The sequence below is a fragment of the Panthera onca genome, chromosome D1 (assembly GCF_046562875.1).
Source record: "Panthera onca isolate mPanOnc1 chromosome D1, mPanOnc1 haplotype 2, whole genome shotgun sequence".
Taxonomy (NCBI): Eukaryota; Metazoa; Chordata; class Mammalia; order Carnivora; family Felidae; genus Panthera; species Panthera onca.
The window spans coordinates 64201343-64223035 of record NC_138348.1 but is presented as its reverse complement, the minus strand read 5'-3'; the positions used below and the strand labels follow the sequence as shown (position 1 = coordinate 64223035).

Sequence of the window (21693 nt, the reverse complement as noted above, 5' to 3'; positions counted from 1 at the left end):
GGAGTTTTGTGGCTTTAATCTATTTGGAGTTAATTTTTGTGCATCGTGTAAGACAGGTGAGCAGTTTCATTCTCATTTATGTGGCTGCCCTATTTTCTCAGCACCATTTATTGAAGAGACTGCCCTTTCCTCATTGTATATTCTTGTCTGTTTTGTTGTAAGTTAATGGACTATTTATGAGGGAGTTGATTGCTGGGCTTTCTATTCTGTTCCATTGATCAATGTATCTGTTTTTATGCCAATACTATACTGTTCTCAATACTATAGCTTTGTAATATATTTTGAAATCAGGTTAGGTGAAGCCTCTAGTGTTCTTCTTTCTCAAGATTGCTTAATCTTTTGGGGGCCTTTTGTAGTTCCATACAAATTTTAGAATTGTTTTTTTCTAGTTTTGTGAAAATGCCACTGGAATTTTGATAGGGTTTACACTGAATCTGTAGATTGTTTTGGGTAGTATGGACATTTTCACATTAATTCTTCCAATCCATAACCATGAAATATCCTTTCATTTGTTTGTGTCTTTTTCAGTTTCTTTCATCTCTGCGTATTCAAAATACCCTTCAAAACTTAGCTGACACTCCATGAAGGGCATTACTACTTTTTATGGCCCTATTCATCTCTTGTTTCTCTGAATGGCTTCTCTATCATATTTCCAGTCTATATTGTGGAATTTGATGCCCATAGCTCCTCATCTTTAACTATCTTAGTCTTATTTCTCAACCAAGTTGTGAACCTCAAATCTTGGTTTCTTCTCTGTCCTACTGTGATTCAGACACATTCTAGTTGCTAGATACACAGAGGGCTGTGAAGGGCAGGATAAAGGAAGGAGGAGGGAGAAATGTTGGCAAACAAATATTTATTGATTTAGTATTTATTGATTGATCCTCTACACTATAAAATAAGAAAATTAGGATGGCATTTGAATTAGCAAAAAGAATCACATAGTACCTGTGTTTGATAATGACTAAACTGAGTAATCATAAAATCAATTTATCTTCTGTGCATCTCCTGTGATAGAATATTACAGTAATAATTTATTGATCTATGGGTTAGAAGTGCTACAAATGGTTGTGTGATATCAGCTTTTTCAGTCACTGGAATATTATGCCTGAGATATTACAAGCCTCAGTCAGTTGTTTTGGTCCTGAGGTTGCTGCATGAATGGCAACGAAATTCTCATCTAATGGAATTTCCTACCTATAATCATTTGCTACAAGACCGTGGCTTAACTCTGCCACTAAGTTTGTCTTGGTATAAGCAGAATGCATTTCAGTGATTCAACTAAGAAGATCACAAAAATAGCATTTTCTAGGTTCCAAGTTAAAAACTGTTTTCTTAATAACGTTTGAAACATCACATAGAGCAAGTTTTTAATTTATCTAAAGTTGGGAGTCATGTTTTCCTTACCATCCTATCCTCCTTCCTGTTTTAGTAAAATGCTAGAGAAGGGGTCTGGCAACCATGCAGCAGCTACCTCTTCATTTATCATCTAAGTCACTGCTACTGGTAGAAGTACTGGATTCTTTTTTTTTTTTTTAATGTTTATTTATTTTTAAGAGACACAGAGCATGAGCGAGGGAGGGGCATTTATTTGCTGTCCACACAGAGGCCAGTGCGGGGCTCAAACCCACGGACCGTGAGATCATGACCTGAGCCTAACTTGGACGCTTAACTGGCCGAGCCACCCAGGTGCCCCAGAAGTACTGGATTCTTGAATAACCAGCCATGTTAGTTTGAGTTTATTATTGAAGGAGAAATCCCATCTTTTATTTAGTCCTTTACTTTTATTTCTTTATTTTTCTACTTATTTGTTTATTTTTATTTTTTTGAGAAGAGAGAGCAGGGAGAGACAAAAGGAGAGAGAGGGAGAATCTTAAGCAGGCTCCACATTGAGTACAGAGCCCGATGTAGGGCTCCATCCCATGACCCTGGGATCATGACCTGAGCCAAAATTAAGAGGCAGACGCTCAACTGACTGCACCACCCAGGCACCCCTACCCCTTCACTGTTAAAACACAGTCTCCTGTCGTCAAATAACTGAGGCTTCTTTGTTATCCTTTCACTGAAAACAAGGTTTCCTCTTCTTTCCCTGTAGTCCTATTCATCAGAAGTATTCATATGACTACCCACATAGGACTCCAGCTCTGATTGCTCACCTTGAGTTTCAGACCAACTATCTTCTCAGCATTTTCTTCAGGGTGTGCTACAGATATGTCAAACTGAAATTTTCCTCAAAGTCTGGTCATCAACTTTGCTGCCCCAAACCCATCCTCATGCATTTGCCTTCTCAGATGGTGATCTAGGGAACTACTCAAGTCAAAAACCTGGAAAACCCTCTTGATTCTTTCTCTTTGTCACACCATTCACCCTCTCCTGCACTGGATTTTTTCACATGGTCCTACTGATTTTATTTGAGAAATGTCATTTGAACTTCTATAACCTCCATGCGAATATCTATTCAAAACTCAGCCTTACCTTCTCCTAGTTAGAATCCTATAATAGCTGCTGGACTGAACTCTCACTGTAAGCAAATGCATAGACAGGGAGTTTTCTTACTCTCTCAAACCTGAGCTGTGGTCAAAGGCAACCCACATCACAAAGTCAAGGAGTCACCTGCAGTTCAGACCAATCCACCAAGCCCAGCTTTTGGAGAGACGCAAGGGCAGAACCAGTTCAATTGCAAAACATTGTCATTTCCTTTTCTCAGTTACAAGAAAAGCACCTTGAAGGGAGATGCTATAGGGCAGAAAGTGTTGATCTTGCACAAAATGCAGTGTTCCTATTAAAAGACTTTCCACTCCCTATATCCAAATGAGGTGATTTCTAAGGGAATCAACCATGAGATTGAGGATGTCTACAACCAGCACACTGACTTCACAGTTCCAGGGTGGGCCACTGTTTAGTCTGTGTTTGCTCATCTGAGATGGGTGTATGTGCAGGGGATGTGAAAAATGGTCCCAGAGCAGAGAGAGATGGCTTCAGTGGAGCATCCTGAACTCCCCCTCTTTGATCTGATACAGACAAAGGAGAGGTGAGTTTCTCTTGGTTTTAGTTGACATTGAACAAAGGTGGTCTCCAGGCTGAGGTAACCCCAGAAGCAAGGGGCTGAAGTGTGCACTGTGGGTAGGGATACTAGGATGTGAGAAGTGGATTCCCTCGTGCTAGCACTGTGTCCTACATAGGGTCCCACGGGCTCTTTAAAAAATCTCTCACATGCATTCCTCAGGAGAGCCAAACTTGTTTACTTACCACAGAGAGTAAAACTCTCACTCAGATACAACAAACCCACTGAAGTGCTTCTGCCTTCCCTCTGCTGCTCTCCTAGTCCCATCAGCCCCTCTTCCCCTTATAGTTTTTGCCTTTAGTTCTACTATATGTTATGCATATTAAACAAATTATATTTTATTTTTCTTTAACATAGTTGGAGTCATAATATATATGCTAGCTAGCTCATGTTTTAATTAATTAATTAGTTTTTAAAAGTTTATTTATTTTGAGAGAGAGTGTGTGATCAGTGAAGGGGCGGAGAAAAAGGGAGAGAGAGAGAATCCCAAGCAGGCTTCGCTGTTGTCAGTGCAGAAACCGATGAGGGGCTCTAACTCACAAACTGTGAGATCATGACCCGAGGGAAACCAAATGTCGGACGCTTAACTGTCTGAGCCACCCAGGTGTCCCAGCTCATGTTTTAATTTACAGAGGAACATGTATGCATACGGAGCAAATTTTTTAGAACAATACAAATGGATATAAAGTGAAAAAAAAGAACTATATTTAGTTCTTTAATGATTAACATTATAGCTTAAATTAACATAGTTTAGTTTTTAAAAACTTTAAAAAGTTCACATTTACCCTCCCTTCTGTCCTTTCACTTTCCTTCCAGCTCATTCTTAAAATTTTATAATGATACGATGTTTGTATCCCATTCTATAATTATTAGGTTTTATTTGCATAGTTATCTATTAACTATAAAAATTTTTAAATAAATAAATTTTGTTTTGTTTTGTTTTTCAGAAAGTCTGTTAGGACTTTCTTCTCTTTGCTTTTGTTGTAGTAATATTTTCTGGTTGTCATAAAAATGCTACTATGGATGGAAAGACAACATCAGTGCTTGGTTACCATTTCAAATCAGAAGTCCTATAAATACCTTTAATAATTGGGCAGAGGAGAGAGATCCTCCTTCTCCTATTACATTAATGATGATAATAAATTTGAAAGCCAATCTCACTTTCCAAATTAAGTCGTTGGCTGTTTTAAGTAAAAGAGAATAAAGAATGTTAAAATAGGCCAAAAAAAAAAATCTTATGCTTTAAATTCCTTTTGAAAAAAAGATTTAAATGTGTCTGGGAGGATTGTTTCCAAAGTGCTTTACAGTGGGGATTACTTTTTATTTGTTTACAATCTTTGTTCTCCTGTCCCCTTGAAATGGACTGAAACATACCCCTTTTGGAAAAATGACGAGTAAGGCTTTTCCTGCTATAGAAACTTCTGTGTTTGCCTGTGCTTCGCAAAAAATGACATTTAGCTAACATGCTGTAAATGAACTGTAGCCGCAAGCCTTCCTAGCTAGGATTCATCATTTGGCTAGGATGCGTGAATATTCAAGGCATGGCCAGGAAAGGTGCAAGCCTCTGGGGTGGTGGCATGGGCTTCTCATAATTTAAAATGGAATAGATATAAGCAAACCCATTTCTCTGGGACCTTTATAGCTTCCGAGTGAATTATTTTTGTCCATAAAACAGAGAACCTGCTGTGTGATATTTGTAAACAGCAATTTTGTTCGTAAAAACAACATAAACCTTTTATGCGCCTGATGCCCATTTGCTAACTGCTTTTTGTTGAATGTGTCTCACATACCAATGGATGCTAGGACAAAAAAGATATGTTCTATGCAAATATTGTTTGCCACCAGTTGCTATGATTAATCAAATAGGGCCATCTATCTAATAAAATTACATCTCATGCAAATTCATGGTGGCTGTACCACAGCTGTCTATGACTGCTGCTCATGCTGCTGCTGCCACACAGCGTGTATTATCCTCTCGTGTGTGCAGTTCCTGGGTGCTTTGTATAATACATATGGTAAGCCTAGGGACTGCTAATACTTCCTTTTTTCGTCTTAGCATCTTTTAGTCAATGGTGTCTGCAGGAGTCCATCCAGAGAGGAAGTAGCATTTCCTCTCTAGTCTGGAGATGCAATTGCAACTCTGTTTTGTGTCATGGAATTAAAGGGGAAAAGAGAGACTCTGGGCCTCCGATCTTACCAACATTTGTTTGCAATTACTATAATGAGAATTATTGAACCAGTAAGGTAGCAGACTAACTGTGTACATCTGGCCTGCTCATCTGTTTCTGAAGATTGGGCCTCAGATGGGACCTCAACACAAGAGTTCTATGTTGGCCTCAGTAGCTGAAGTCTGCTTTTCTTTTAATTTTGTTTGGTTGGCCCATTCCTGTCTTCATTAGACGAAGTCCTCCCCTAATAGCACGCATTAGTAGAAACAGCACAGGATTTGGATTGTGGCTCTGCCATTTTCTAGTTGCACTAGCTACTTAATCTTTCTGAGTCCATACTCCTCAACCTTTGTAGACCTGCCCAAAATGGCATTGTTTTTTGACTGCTTTGAGAACAGCTTTCCAGGAAGTCTTCCCTGATCCTGAAAGAGTAAATCAGCAATATCTTTTATGATCCTTTATAATGGATTACATGTGCTTACTATAGTCTTGGGTGTTCTATGCTATCCTGTATCTGCCACCTATCTTTGTCTTTCTAGAACTCTGGGCCCTTTAAAATAAGGTTCATTATTTTATCCCTGTATGCTTCAGAATGCCTGAAACATTTTGGTGATTAATGAAGAATTATTAAATAAATATATACTAACACACTCAGGTTGCAGAAAAAAGACTAATTTCTGTATTTCCCCCCTCTATCCGATTAGCAAGGGGTCATTTTCACATTTTTAGGGCTGCCTGGAAGTGTAATTTGTTATTTGAGGGTAAAGGAAGGATCAAGAAATAATTCCCTGGGGTCATACAGAAAACCCTGGGTTCTCACTGTTCAGAAAAATTTAAAAAGTGCCCATTGATTTTAAATTTATTATAGATGCCAGTGCTTGTGCTTACTCACTCACATGGGCTATTGATAATTATGCTATTTCATTCTCCCTATGCTGGATGTGGATACCTACTGAGTCCTAGTCCCTAAAACATCCATGGAATTGATTAACCTCAAGTTTCAACTTCCCTTGGAGTGCTGTATACCAGTGATAGCCAAAGAGCACCTCCAGCAACACATAATACTCAGTGTTCTCTCAGGTAATGGGGAGACAACCTTCTACCCACTGGTTGTGTGGCAACCCTGTATTTTCCAAATTGTTAGCCAATATACCCAGATAAACAAAGGCCAGGTCATGTAACGCATGGGGAGTGATGACATTTAGAGCGCACTAAGAAACATGAGATATTAATCCCGTATTCCAGCCTCTGCTTGATAAAAGAACCCAGAGAGTCACTATGGCAAATGGAAGAAATGAGGGGAAACTTTATCTTTCTTATTCCTATAGCAACTAGAACAAGACAGAAATTAATTCAAAAAATTATCTTACCGTGATTGTATGAATTAGTTTATCAATGAAATGTAATGTCCCACATCATAAAGTTATCCTGATGATTACATATGATAGGCATCATCCGCTCTCACCTTTTCAAAGTCTTGTACTGCACAGCATTATGATTGTGCACAATAAGTGTTTGACCATGCTGCAACCCTTGCCCCATTGTGTTTGTGTGCATTGTGCCAAATGTTTGGGATGTTAATCAAACCCCAATTAATGACTTCAGGTCCCCTGAAGCTTAAAGTTCTCCCCAGGAACGTTTCAGTCACTTGCCACCTGCATTTCTCTAAGCTGTCAGGGCATCATTTCTAAAACATTAATATTGTTACTGTATTAGTGACAATCTACAAGGTAACATCCATAGGAGCAGCAGTGGACAGTATATAGTAGATTTTTGACAGCTTGGGCTTTGGCTCACATAGACATGATTCTTGTCCCAACTTTATCATCTTCTAGAGTTGTAACATTGGTGACCCACCAGCCCCTTTAAGATTCAGTTTCCTTAACTTTAAGGCAAGAGTAATAGCAGTATCTACCTCATAGAGTTGTAATGATTACATAAGATAATGCATCTATAGCTCTTAGCACATTACCTTGCACATAATAAATATTAGTTATTAATAAAATAGAAAGTCATTGTTTCTCCTATGAAGATAACCCAGTTCATGTGTATATCACTTGGTGTGGCTCTGTCCTTTCCACCTATGTAGCAGTACAACTGTACGTAAGAGAAATTTTAATATCTGTGTTGCTATTGACCTTCTTTTTTCAGTACACACATACTGACTACCCATGTTCTGACAAGGTTGAGGCCAAGCTAGAACATTATCTTCTGTTCTTAAGGTGTTTCTTGTGGATAAAAAAGAACAGTCAAGTCATGATAATTCATTGAGATAAATATTATTCATTAAGTAATTTAAGAAATGTGTGCTGAGTGACTCTCTGGTAGTTATGGTTCTGGGCTGGAATGAGGCATGACTTAGAGAATGAAGAGCAAGAAAGACCTCATGGCTTGAATTACTAAGGAAAGACTTCTTGCGTTGAGAATCTTTGATCTGAGTCTTGAGAAGTGGATAGGCTGTAAAGAGGGTTCGGAAGAGTCTTCTAGGCAGTGAGAAACTAATACAGACACAGATAGGAGTGTCTCTGAGCAGTGGAACTGGCTGAAAATGAGCAGGAAGAGGTCGAGGAGAACCATAAATGAAGAAGCTTTTATAAAATGCCAGGAAGGATGAGCTTTAATCTAAACGAAAAATAAAGCTCTTGAAAGGTGCACAATGACGGGAACTTTCTGATTTCAAAGCAGTATGCTCTGAAATTGTTCTGGGGGCCTGCAACCTCACCTTTTTCTTTAGTGTGAAGGGGTATGACGATGGCAATAGACCCGTAACTTTTGATGGAGCAGCAGGGACAAAGTCTGTTAGAACCAAAAGTCACGGGGAGCTGAACAGTAGTTAGGAATTAGAGCCCTGTCCTTTAGGAGGTTATGGTTGGTGGTGAAGTGGGAAAACATCTGAATGATATAATTTCCATATCCCATAATTTAACAATAGCCAAATTATGGAAAGAGCCTAAATGTCCATCAACTGATGAATGGATAAAGAAATTGTGGTTTATATACACAATGGAATACTACGTGGCAATGAGAAAAAATGAAATATGGCCTTTTGTAGCAACATGGATGGAACTGGAGAGTGTGATGCTAAGTGAAATAAGCCATACAGAGAAAGACAGATACCATATGGTTTCACTCTTATGTGGATCCTGAGAAACATAACAGAAACCCATGGGGGAGGGGAAGGAAAAAAAAAAAAAAAAAAGAGGTTAGAGTGGGAGAGAGCCAAAGCATTAGAGACTGTTAAAAACTGAGAACAAACTGAGGGTTGATGGGGGGTGGGAGGGAGGGCAGGGTGGGTGATGGGTATTGAGGAGGGCACTTTTTGGGATGAGCACTGGGTGTTGTATGGAAACCAATTTGACAGTAAATTTCATATATTAAAAAATAAAAAAAAAAATAATTTGAAACAAAACTTGTGTGCCCACTCCATATCAGGCATTACAGGTACTTTATTTTATCACTTAAATCCAACCATTCTGAAGCATTTATGCAATGTTGTCTTAAAGCAGAAACCCAGGTGATAGCGTGGAGTCCAAAAAAATTGGGACTTGTCAAGGACCACATAGACTGGAGGGGAATTCAGACCTGTCTGGATCTGACACCCGTTCTCTTTCCCTTCACCAGTTAGTCACAATGGGTATGAACCAGCCAGGGAAATACCCTTGTTATCCTGTCACTGGGAATTGCATTGATTTTAGGGAAGAGGGTTGAAAACAACTAAAGAAGAATAAAATAGTGTGACAAGAGTTAAAGGTGAGGACACATGCCCCTGGAGAGGTAGAGGCAGTGCCTCTTTAGAAGACAGTTCCACTGCAGTAGACATTGCCTGGCAGGTGCCATTGCACAGACTTACCAAGGAAAGACAAGCAGGTGATGACTGGTTTTGAAGGGAGCCAAGTGGTGTCCACAAAGTACCTTGCTGTACCAGTCTTGGTGTTGGTTCTGAAGGCACATAATTCAATAAACGGTTCTCATCAACTAGAAAAAGAGAACAGTCAGAATGTGTCCACGCAATGACTCAAAACAAAATTTCTTGGAGCTGAAGGAAAGCCATGTTTACCATCTTATCTCATTTCTTGGTAAAACAGGACATAAATCTCAAAATTAAATGATCTCCCTTCAAGTTTGATTTAATTTTAGAATTACATGGAAGGCTGAGGAGTGGGAAATTATATAACAGGAGGTTATTTTTGTTTTTACTTTCGAAGCACTCGGTTTTCCTAATTACTCCCAAATATTTTCTCTGTGTTTTTCCTAAACGCTTTCAAACTGGCTGTTGGCTCTTAAGAGGCATAATTTGTCATGTGAGGGATTCTGTCATTTTTCATTCTTATCTGGTATCATTTTGGGCTCACACTTGACATGGACACAGTGTCCCATTTTGGTAGTGCAGCCGAGCTGTGGCTGTGCCTGCCATGGCAGGGTCATTTCTCTTGATTGCTAGCAGACTGGATAAACAGAAAAGCAAGAGGTACTTTAGCTAGCCTTAATTAGGGCCTGTAGTGCGTATGTTCTGTTCCAGATGAGACAACCTGATGAGAAAAGCAGCAGGAAATCATTAGAAAACAAGTAAATAAGGTACTGTTAAAGATTGAGGGGGGGTGGTGCACAAAACAACTTGGAAAACAGATTACCTTTCTTTTCAAGTTGGAAAGAAAGAGGCAAATGATCATTCTGAAGAATTTGTGAACCTTATCTGCACAGTTTCTAGCAGCTACTTGTCACTTTCTATTTTTATTTGCAAGTAAAAAATGGTGTAGAATTAGTGTTTTTTCTTGTTCAAAATATAACAAATCATGACAGCGTTTAATTTGCAAATTTGGATGTCTTATAAAATAATTGTAGCTACCATTTACTGAGTACTTAGCATGCATCACAAAGAATTTCAGAATAAGGATTTTACAATGGTTTCACATGCAGTTTTTATAGATACGTTGCAGAGGATCAATATTATAGTGATATTATATGGATCAGTAAACCAAGACTTACAGTTGTTGAGTATCTTGCCCAAAGTCACCCAGCAACAGGTCACAGAACCCAGGATTGAGCATAGGTCTTGAGTGTTTTTAGTTACTCAGGACTGCGGACACATCAGAGGGACTAAATTGCAGGTACTCAGCCTGTGAGCATCTCTGTCATTCATAGATCATTCATCCTTTAAATCTCTCTCTTCTAATTAATTATTCCTTTCCTATAAAAACTTGCAATAGGCGCTGACAAGAGGTATTTAGCAAACATGTCACATATAACAGTTATTAAATATAAGTAGTTGAACAAGTACCACAAAGTTTCGAGAATTCTAATGTACTATAATATCATTGCCAACCAGTTTTCTCCACTGAGAAGGCCTCCCATAAAACCAGTGCAGTTGGGATGAGGGGAAAAGTCTGGGCTTGGAACTAGAGTGGGGATCCTTGCTGTTGTACTGGACACACTCTATGGCTTCTGCCCCTCTACTTGTCCAATGCTAAATTTCAAGTTCCTTTACTCAAAGTGTTAAGATATCCCTATGAGTTCGTCAATAATTAAAATAATGCAAACACAACAGATTACACAAAGTGCTGAGGCTGTATATAGTGTTTTTCCCCTTTTTCTTCTTTTTATGGACTAATGAGCAATCTCGTGATCCATGTGGCTATTTAAGTTTTCAAATTCCAGTGAATAATTTGCATTATGTAAAATAATAGAAATTGACACTGTGATATATTTTCATCCCAGTTGTGTTTGTAATAACTTTGGGTGACACTGGCAATTGGTAAATTTTTCCTCATATGATTCGCTTGTGTTTTAAGTGCTTGGATGGACAGTCATCATAGTAAACATTACTATTCTATTTTTTCTTTAAAATTACATGTTGGAGCCACATTCTTTCAAGGCGAATACCTTTCCTGAAGTATAATTAAGTGATACAGTTATTCAACACAGTAATATTTGCTTATTTGTGTTATATTTTTGGAACAAGGAACATTTAATTTCCATGCAGGACAATCCAGATTTCCCAAGTCAGGGTAATCCTATCTCTTTCCTGGTTGTTTGTAACTCAGAATATATCTCACTGGTCCCCTGGAAATATGAATTAGTATGTATATTCCTGGGGTATCTAGAATCGTAAGCTCTAATTGCCTTTTCACTAACATTCCCCATAGGTTAGGAATTCTTGGTCACTGATTTAGGGCATGTGCCACAGCCTAGAGGACATTAACCCAGGCCTGTAAGTTGTGTCACCCAGGTTTGAATTCAGTCTTCGAAAAGCATTTCATCACTCTTAGACCAGCTGGTTCAAGGTGATGGTAACGCGGTAAGACAAGCAAATCCCATGAGCCTATTGCCATACTTTGTTCACTGTAAAATGAGTTCTATGGTCAAGAGCAATGCTATATGGAATATCATGACAGTAGATTAGACATCCTGTAAGTCAATAGATAGTAATTTTAGCAAACACAGTGGTAGGGAAGGTAAATCTATATCCAGCCTAAATGTGTTTCAGTGAGAACAAAGCTCTTCTTCCTTAATGGAAATGATCTTATCTAACCAACCTGATACCATGTGATCCCACCAGGAATGATGGCATATGGGGGAGGGGGGGTTCTTAGTGTTGATATCTGCTGTTGATTCATTGGACAATGAGCAGTAGCCATAACCAGATCATAATTTGTGAGTGGAATTCCATCTTGCTGAAACCACACATGAACTCCACTGTTGGTACCATGACCACTTTTTGTTATGAGCCTACTGGGAAAAAGTAGGAGTAGTTGGGTAAAGAACATGATTAATGATTACAGGTTTATGGTCCACCCTGTTATTAAGATCCTCCTCTCCTGAGGCTAACCTTTGGTGAACATTCACATGTAACACACATATTTTCATATTTTGTGTCCATCCAGAGAAGTCTGTCTATATAGCTCTGTCTTCTTGTTGCCAGTTTCTTAATCATGTTCTCTCAAGCCCTGACCATCCCGTCAAACCATTAGCTCATGATTTTATGCATGTGCATGCATGCACACACACAAGCACATACCACACTGTCAAAATAACCAATCAAGTTTCTGCTTGAATTTCTGCCCATAGGAAGAATTTTTGTCTACCACTGTTGTTCAGAGCTTCCACAGAATGGATCTGTGATGGATTGTAGAGCTATAATTCTACAGTCATATACTTTCAGGTAGCACCATCATATTTTGCAGAACCATCTGTAAACAAGATCTTATTTTTGCTTATTCCACAGCCAAATGACCACAAGGAAACTCCCCATGAGGTCATAGGTACAGGTCAGAAGGAAGGAGGTAATACAACAGGAATGCAAGCCATAGCCATCCATGCCACTTGCTCATGCAACTTCAGAATGTGCTTGAGCACAGTCTTATATATATATAATTTACATTTGATGATGTAATGCTCTGCATAATCAACTTAATGGATTGGTACAGATTACATAACTTACTGGCTCATTGTCAAGCATTCTGGCTATATTAAGAAGGTCCAGCACCAAGCCAAATATTCTTACTCAAAAGTAGGATGGTTATCTGAAGATATAGCTTAGTTCCAAATCATAAAGGTATGTATTATGATCCACCTATTGTGGCCTGACATAGAGATACAGCATTCCTGTCTTCCAGTAACACTTGAAGCACCATCAGGTCTGCTGAGGCATACAGCCCAAAGAGCAGAACATTTTGTACCATGACCTGGACCTGTTGGAGAGCCCTATCTTTTTCTGGGCCTCACTCAAAACTAATAGCTTTTCAGATTCTTCAATAAATAAATCAAAGCAGCCTGCTTAAATGAAGTATCTTCCCTCCTATATCCAAAGTGACACATTACTTATCATGCCTCTTTCTTAATGGTAGGAAGTTCAGATGCAACAGTTTCTTTTACCTCAGAAAATATATCTCAACAAGCCAGCAGACTACAGGGTCCTGAGAAATTTAACTAGTTGGCACGTTCTTGTGTTTTTGTGAAAAAAAAATCCCCACTCTCTGGCACACTTCCTTTACGTGTGAGCCTAGAGTACCAATGACGTCCTTGTCATCAAGTCCAGTCAGTATGGCATCATCAATGTAGTATGTGTCCTGTAGAATGGGAAGATGACCAAGTTCCTGAGGAATGGATTACAAAATAGCAATGATGAGTTGGCAGAGTCTCAATGTGTAACAGCGAAGACATGTTGCTGGTCCTTCTGGCTGAAACTAAATATCTCCTGGTGATCTTTGCTAACAACTACAGAAGCAAGGGAGATATACAGAAAGGGGATATAAAGATCAACATCTAATACCAGGTGCCAAAAGATGCACTGATTTATTCTAATAATGAAATCACACCTAGAAGAGTAGCCGCATTTGCAGCCACCATGTGTTAATTTTATGATATGCCAATGTAGTTCCCCAAGATCCATCTGGGTTCTGCACAGGCCAGGAAGGTCAGTTGAAATGAGAAGAGGGAGGAATAAGTACTCTTTCATTTTTCAAGTCCTACATGGTTCAGTAATTTTTCTAATCCATTAAAAAGTGTGGCCTTGCTTTTAATTTACTATTTTGGTAGACCGAGCCAGTTCTAAAGTTTTCCTTTTGGCTCTCCCTATCATAAGCGACTGTACTCCACAGGTCAGATAACAATTGTGGAAATTCTCCATCTGCAAGCATGTCTACTCCAGTTTCATGATCCAGATCTGAGGGAAAACTATAATATGGGCTCAGGGACTATTTGTGCATTCTGTGAGACAGAACCAACCCCCAATTCCATTGATGACTTTATCTCCACAAGTCTCTATTCTGACTGGGGGAACCACAACTGAGGTTTGGTTTGTAAGAATTAGTGTCATTTCGGATCCTGTATCAAGGAATTCTGCAAGTCCGAATGCTATTTTTGTCTTCCTTATTGCTGCCTCCCAATAAATGGCAGAAGTTTCTTTGGGGAGAAATCTAGGAGGAAGATTTACACTATACATATTTGGTTTAATAGCAGAGAATTCCTCTACCCTTCTTCCATGAGAATCTGTGTCTGGGAATTGGCTCGTGTCTGAGATTTTATTGACAGGTCTTGACTCTCCATTATAAACTCAGACCTAGAGCTCTTCTGCTTGTACTAATAAAGACTTTAGAAACCTACCCATATATTTCAGTTCTAGGATCAGCATTATTAGTCAATGACAAACATCTCTGAGGCTCAGTATACGATGATAAGTGTTTCAACTATGCTACCCTTTTTGGCAACCGCACTGACCTTGGCTTCAGCAACAAAGTGCTGAAACTTGGCTTCTGATATCTAGTATCCTATGCCTTACAGTTAGGGATTTAGAATCAGTGTCAGCAGTTTCTTTTGTCATTTCTGGCTTACAGAGAACATCTCAGAGCTGGTCAAGGATGATGGAACTCCCCTCGCAAATATATTTTCCAGTCATGATAACAGAACTAACTGTCCTTCAGACTCTTCCAGGAGATATATTTAGGGGGTGAATGAGAAGATCTTTTAAGCACACTATAGCACTCGTTACCCTAAAAGCCTTCTTTTATACACCAAAGAAGTTCCTATATTTCAAGTTATTTAGTGTGGGTGACTTTTTGGTCCACAAGTAACTTAACTGTTAGAATTTATTCCTAACCCTCAATCTAACATGTTTAATCCAAGTATCTGCTTAGTGAATCCATAATAAATTATGGTTCAAGCCAAAATAATTTTATCTAATTTAATTTTAAATTTCTTCCACCACAATCCTGTCTCTGAAGGATCTTTACCCCCAGTTTCGGTTTATATACATTATCAAAGTCATGCATTTGTGACATGTTTCACACCTTATTAGGGGTCAAACTTTGTACCTTATTATCTGGAGCCCATGTGGTCTCGGATCTAGTTTTAGGTCTAGAAGCAGTGAGGAGTGCTGGTGATATGTCTTTAAAAGGATTAGCGACCCTTCACAAGATAAGTACTTCAAGGAAAGCCATGATAGTTTCTTGAGGCAAGAGCTGACTAACCCCCTCAGACAGCAGGAAAGCTGTTTTTACTGACAAATGAGACTCAACAGAATTTAATGTTCCCTGCTCCTAGGTTTATGAAAATCTGCCCGTATGTCTCCATCCCAATTTTCAGTTATAATCCTTCCCAATTAACAGCCTAACTTTAATACAATACATTCTGAGAAGTTGGAAGGTCAATTTGCATTATAATTTAACTGCCTAGAAGATAAGACTTAGTTTGGTTTTCAAAAATCTTTGTTCTGCAGCTGTGGGATATAAGGGCTTATTTTAGGGTGATCACAGAAGTTTTTTTATAGTCTACATGAAGTTTTAGCTGGGAATTTAAAGCCTTGAGGTCATCACTTTTCCCCCAAGTTCTCCAAAAAGCACTTAGAAGTAATCAATCCACTCAATTATCTTATTTACTTTTACTAATATATTTTACAGCCTCAAATACTTGACGACATAAAGGGTTGCTCTCTCTATGCAATTTATTACTGGGGTCTACAGGTGATATTTTTAAACAGCTACTACTAATGTCCTGCTTACCACTGGAAAGAGTATTAGTGTATTTAATCATATCAGGGAACTAACTCCAGAGAAACCAGAACCAATTCAGATAACTCATCATTAAAGTTCAATTCCTCTGAAATCACTTTTAATATCAAATTCATTATCATTCGAGGTTTTCAGAAAAGCAGAACCACTTGGATGTTTTTAGTTAGATGGATAAATGGATGTGTATATATTTATGTGTTTATGTGAGTGTATATGTTTGTATACACTGACACACACTTATATCCATACTAATATCTGTGTATATACATGAATAAATATATATATGTTTGAGTGTGTAAATATACATATATGTATACATATATGCGTACACCTACACACATATAAATTATATGTAAAGATTTATTATAAGGATTTGGCATAAGGCACCTGTGGGAGATGGTCATACAAACTATGTAAAACTGTTGTTTGTGTTTGGGGTTAATATCTGAGAACATAATATACACATGATGTGGTAGAAATAAGAACAGTTGGAATCTTCAAGGTTGAACTGGAACCTACAAAGATGAACTGGAACCTTTGGGTCTCTCATCACCTCCAAAGCTCTAATTTAAACATTAGGAGTATCCTCCAAAAGATGATAGTTGGTTGCCCTTCATCACAGAGTAAGATATGCCCCTGACCAAGGAGTCAGAGAAGATGGAAGAAATTTATCAGGGAATCAAGATTCTTTGGGCCCAACTGTTGCTCCACACCACCAAGGTGAGCCTGGTTACAATAAATCATAGGTGGGTGCTGCATAGGACTTTATGTCTTACACTGACTTTCTGAGTATTAAAAATAAGACACTTGCTGCTTCACTCCTGCCTTCCAGATCTCATGCAAAATGTGTTGTATGGCAAGCTAAGCAGGAACCATGAATGGAAGGTAATTCTAGGAAATGTAATTCCAGATTTGCCTAAAATGACGTAATACAAATCCTTCAAGTCATTGTTAATACCAAAATCCATTGTATTAAATATAACTATAATGATATTCCAAAGATTCTAAATAAACTATAGGACTTGAAAAGCTGTATTTTTCAAATATCCCTGATTATCCTGATGCCAACTGGATTTGGGATCCAGTGCCAAGGAAAATGACATTCCTGGAAATGGATACCGAAATGCTGGGCATTGCTTTGTTCCACGTACTCAATGAATACATAAGATGCTAAAGAATGAAAAAGAAAATACACCAATAAAAATAAATGTTAATCCTTTCTGGTGCGGAGGATTTCTTACTTGTTAATTCAGTGAATTTCCTTAACTTCTCTTTGTAAGGCATTTGTCTGTGTTAAAGGGTCAATGTAGTTTTTTTCTTTTTAAAATTGAGACATAATTGCCATATAACACTATAAGTGTAAGGTGTGCAATGTGTTGATTTGATTCATTTATATGTAGGAGTATGATTACCACCATAGCATTATCTAACACCTCTGTCACATAATTATCATTTCTTTCTCTCTCTCTCTCTCTCTCTTTTTTTTTTTTTTGTGGTAATGAAAGCAATTAAGATCTAGTCTGTTAGCAACTTAGAAGCCTATAATATTGTATTGTTGACAATGATCACTATGATCTACATTAGATTTCCCGAACTTTTTTTATCTAATTGTAAGTTTGTCAGGGGCTTTAATTTTTTTAAGTAAATATATAAAAGAAACAAACAAAAAACTTCCTCATAATGTGCAGAGTCCCAGAATTAGCAATAGCAGGTCCAATGGTTCATTGCAGTATAATTCCCACTACGCATTTGTCCCAAAAAAGGATTTTTATCACTCTTAGGGAGAGAGCTTGGACCCATGTGGTAGAACAAGTGTTTAAAGTTACGTAGACCTGGATCTGCATGGCACCTCACTCACCTCTTGGCTGTTGGCCTGAGTGAGTTATTAAATCTGAGCTCTCCTTTGCCTATGTCAGAGTCACATGAAAGTCACTATATATTTTTATTGCCAACGGTTATTGCAGAGTACAGAAAACAGTGTTTAAGAAAACTCTTGCAGGAATTGTGACACCTTCTAGAAACTGAGCAAATGATGGTTACCTTTCTGCATTCATAATGATTCAATTCTTAATAATTCTTATGATTGTTTAATGACTCATTGGGTTGTGTGAGCACATGACTGAAAAGGTAAATTATGGTATAAAAATAAAAACAGTTATTGTAGTTAGCCTTATTCCTGGGATTCCTGGGATTCATTTTATATTTGTACATTATGAAGTGAATGAAGTATAGACTGTGGAGTGAGAGAAGATTGGGTAACTTTCATCTCCGCCAACTGCTTACTATATGATCTTGACTGAGTTACTTACCTTTTCTTAAGTCTCATCCTACAGTTAACCTGGTTTAGTAACATGACACATAGAGGATTACTTTAAGAATTAAATGAATTAATGGGTGCCTGGGTGGCTCAGCTGGTTAAGCATCCGACTTCTGCTCAGGTCATGATCTTGCGGCTAGTGAGCTCAAGCCCTACGTCAGGCTCTGTGCTGACAGCTCAGAGCCTGGAGCTTGCTTCAGATTCTGTGTCTCCCTCTCTCTATGACCCTCTCCCGCTCTGTCTCTCTTTCTCTCTCTGTCTCTGTCTCTCTCTCTCTCTCTCAAAAGTAAATAAACATTTTTTTTAAAAAAAGAATTAAATGAATTAGGTTGCAAAGCATCTATTGAGCACATGAGTACTGTTAAATTTTTTCTATTTCTAAAAATTTACATGTCTGTAACATTAAAGTGCTAGAAACTTAATTATTGCTTTTAAAATTGTTAAGACATAGATTAAGTTATTGAGTCCTCACTCACAAACAAAAATGTACACAATTAACAATTACAGGCAGGTTCAAGTATATTATCTGAAAATTGATGCCTCCAAAGCTTTAATATTGAATAAAGACCATTGCCATCTGTGCATACGACACTTTCGTGAGCGATCAACTGGTAAATCAACTGGTAAAGTAAAAGACGTGGAGGCTGACTATCGCATCATGGTATAAGCAAACTTGGTAAACATAAACTAAAGCTACATTAATCTTAGTTAATGGGTGGAGTTGGGACTGAATCAGGGAGGCACACTGTATATGGAATGTGCATTCAGTAAGCACTAACTGTGTACTGGCCCTGAAATAGGTTTGAACGATTCAAAGATATACAAGACAAGTTCCCTGCATTTAGGTGCTAGAATCATGTGCCAAATGTGAAAGGTAACAAGCAATGGGAAAAGTGGTAAGATCCAGGTATTTATGGTTCAAACATGGCATCGTGAATTATGTATATACTTATTGATTACTATAGTTCCAATCTTAAGGAATTGAAATATGATGAACCTGCAGTCTGTCACCTTATAGAGATTATAATATCAAATATGGATTCAAAATATTTATAACTTAAGATGGAAAGAGAAAAAATTCTCCAAGGAGTATTCAGATAAAGAAACTTAAGAGAAGGCATCTTAATTTAGGGTCATTGACAATTTTTTTCCTATCAAGGAGTTTGATAAATGTCTTAAAGGAGGAGTTTACATTTGAGCCAACTCTGAAAAGAACTGAGGAGACTTTTGGTATTTGGAGAGTAGAATAAGAGACTGAGGGGTGGCTAAATGGTAAAAGTCGGGAGGACATATTTTAGGTTGGAGCATAAAAGCTAAATTGTTTGGTACATAAATTAATTTGTTATTTTGATGGTCCAAAGTGGTCTAATGTTGGCAATTTCATATGATTTAACCTAGTTTGAAAAATATTAAGTGTCTCTGGTCGCCAAGAAGTTGTGTGACAGAAGTTTGGAAGCTTTAAACCTTGAAAGATTCCCTGTGGCTCTTCTGCACATGCATGCTCCAAAGAGAGGGTAAAAACTACAAAAAACGTGGGCTTTAGAGTCAGATGCACACAGATGTGAATGCTGCTGAGTCGATAACTTACCTTGGCCAAATCACTGAAACCACCTAGACTTGGTTTATTCAGTCACAAAATGAGAATCATAGTATTATCTTCAGTTTGTGTGGAGTAAAATGAGATAATCACATATAAAATTTCTAACATGGAATAGATCTTCAGAAAATGTTATCTGTAGCATTGCAGAATTTTGATCTTAATCAGACAAGGTTTTTTTTTTAATTGTTTTAACATTTATTTCTTTTTGAGACAGAGAGACACAGAGCATGAAAGGGGGAGGGTCAGAGAGAGAGGGAGACACAGAATCTGAAACAGGCTCCAGGCTCCGAGCTGTCAGCACAGAGCCCGACGCGGGGCTTGAACTCACAGACCACGAGATCATCACCTGAGCCAAAGTCAGACGCTTAACCCACTGAACCACCCAGCCTCCCCAGACAAGTTTTGAGGGACAAATTGAACAGATCTCCAAGAAAACATCTGTAATGCCTTCTCTTGCCTCTTTCTTTCTTCTTATCCGCGCCCTCTCCCCCCACACCTCCAGCCGTGATGCATCCTCTATAGTAGGCTCTCTCTCTGCCAGCTGTTTAGGGATTTCAATTGCCAGGGAGCCCAGCTGCTCACATATGTTTGAATTGCTTCATTTCTATTTAACCTTATTGCCAGAAAATTAACAAGTTCAACTTCTTTCTTTAAGTTGCCAAGCATTTTGCACTTGGAATTTACTGTTATAAAAGTTGCATGGATAATTATTGTTTCTTTGGCACTGTCATTATTTATGCAATTATTCGTAGCACACACATTAACAATTCATTTTCTGGAGAAATTGTAGAAATAACCCGTGAAGGTAAATAGGAAGCTCCTGAGATTTTCATAACATTTTTCTTTCCAAGTTGTGCAATTATGTATTACAAATGGGATTAGTGTTTGGGGAAGAGACAGATGCCTACACCCTCAGTCCAACATAGTCTGGAAAGTTTAAATTCAGTGTTTATTATATTACTTTACAGTTAATAAGCTCTTACTTATGCATACTGTTTTTTACTATGAAAAAGGTTTTCTTCTGCATTACTTGATCTGAGGTATCAAATTGAAAGTACAAGTGAAACATAAAGAGAACAGATGATAATAGTTCCCTGTTGCATATAGATAAATGGACTCAGCAACATTAAATAGTTTCCTTAATAGTTACCACTGGTAAGCAATTGAATCTTTATCCTAGAAGATTCTTCCTTCAATCCCCCCAACTTTTGGTATACGTATGTATAGATATGTCTATATACATGTAAATATGCAGTGCATAGAATACAGGATTTCAATCTCAAGAGTATTTTATTTTGTTTCATCCTGCCTCAGTTTCAGCAGGGTGTCTCTCACCAAGAAATACATAGCTGCCTTGTTCATTACTCATGTTCATAAACAGTGCTCAACCTTTTCATTTTGGCTACTTTTCTTTGGAATAAGGCAGCCAGAGGATTAGTTGAATTATAATGTTATGGAAGTTCATGTGTGGTCCAGACAAGTATTGTTCAGAGGCAAAAAATATAATGCAAGCTCTGCATTTTTTAGGTAACTTTCTTGGTCCCTTATAATAGCTTTTTTCTTAGGTTGTCTCAGGATACACAATACCTGAATTTGGCCAACATCTTGTTCTTTCTTTCAGTTGGACATGGCTTTGTTTTCAACAGTCATGCTGAGTTATGCCTGATCAACCCTGTCCTCCTTCCCCAATCAAAACTAAACTGAAAACAGATGTGATCCGCTAACCTTTGAACCTTTGTCACTGACACTAGTAATATTTACTTGCTGATAAAACCTAGGGATAATTTTTTCCCAAATATTTATCTGGAATTCTACAGTAATCACTCTTGTTAAGACTTGTCAGAAATTTTAGTGTCTGAATATCCTACTACTCACCTGTCCTCAGGTTCTAGGACAAAGAATTATCTTCATGAGGACAAAAGCCAGCTGAGAAATGAATGCTAGTGATACTAGTAAAATTTGTTATCACCTAAGCTTGTGTTTAGGAAGCTAATTGGGACTTTTTCTCCTTCTTCCTTGCATCTAAAGGGCCTGAGATA

The 21693-nt window shown here is 38.0% G+C and overlaps 1 protein-coding gene across 1 annotated transcript in view; it reads left to right on the top strand.

The window, feature by feature from the left end:
- TENM4 (teneurin transmembrane protein 4) overlaps positions 1 to 21693 on the top strand; it is a 2903849-nt gene that overhangs the window by 331278 nt on the left and 2550878 nt on the right. The gene's annotated exons all lie outside the window — the stretch shown is intronic.